Source organism: Gastrolobium bilobum, unplaced genomic scaffold, assembly GCF_033153095.1.
Source record: "Gastrolobium bilobum isolate Gb01-03AN ecotype WA unplaced genomic scaffold, APGP_CSIRO_Gbil_v1 utg25755, whole genome shotgun sequence".
Classification (NCBI taxonomy): Eukaryota; Viridiplantae; Streptophyta; class Magnoliopsida; order Fabales; family Fabaceae; genus Gastrolobium; species Gastrolobium bilobum.
In genome coordinates, this window is record NW_026898891.1 from 2,125 (window position 1) to 2,921 (window position 797).

Below are 797 nucleotides of genomic sequence, written 5' to 3' on the forward strand. Positions count from 1 at the left end.
TTGTATTACGTCCTGCTGGTTGGTTGTCTTTGGTGAAGTTCTTGTTGCCAAAATTTTCTGCATAACACACCAATGCAGTGGAGGGGCAGTCTGTTGAGTCATGAAGGTCACCACATGCTGAACATGGTTCTGTTTCAGTTGTTGTGAGTTGTAAGACTTCCATCCTTGGTGTTGTTTGGTCAGCCCTCAGGTTCTTCACTTCATTCATGAGTTATGCCAGCTGGGCTTCCATGGCTGTTTGTTTATCCAGTTCTAGCATGTCTGGCTTCCTCACTGGGCTCACTCTGTCTATTGGCCATTGGAGACATCTTTCAGCAGTCCCTTCTATGATTTCGTACCTTGATTCAAGTGTTCCTGTAAAGAAATATCCTCTTGCAGCAAAATCTAAGTGAGATTGAGAAATATGGTCAAGTCCCTTATAGAAATATTGTAACACTCCCCAACTCTCTACCCCATGGTTTGGACATTTTCTTATGATGTCTTTGTATCTCTCTCATGCTTCATAGAGATTTTCTCCATAAAACATTCTGAAATTAGAGATTTCAGCTCTAACATCAGCTTGTCGAGACATTGGGAGAAACCTCTCTATGAACTTGTTAGAGAGTTCTTCCCATGTGTGGATTGATCCAGGGGAGAGAGTTTCCATCCATGTTTTAGCTTTTAAACCCAAGGAGTGAGGGAACATCCTCATTCTCGTACTTTCCTCTGTTACACCCTCAGCTTTAAAATTATCACAAATATCTTGAAATGTTGTGAGATATGTGTAAGGATCTTCTGCAGGGAGTCCATTGAAGACC

At 41.8% G+C, this 797-nt stretch overlaps 1 non-coding gene across 1 annotated transcript; it reads left to right on the forward strand.

Annotated features, from left to right (window-relative positions):
* Nucleotides 1–449: 449 nt before the first annotated feature.
* Nucleotides 450–556, forward strand: LOC133285107 (small nucleolar RNA R71). The gene has a single exon (XR_009747970.1). It is a non-coding gene; the product is annotated as a small nucleolar RNA R71 (small nucleolar RNA).
* Nucleotides 557–797: the final 241 nt, after the last annotated feature.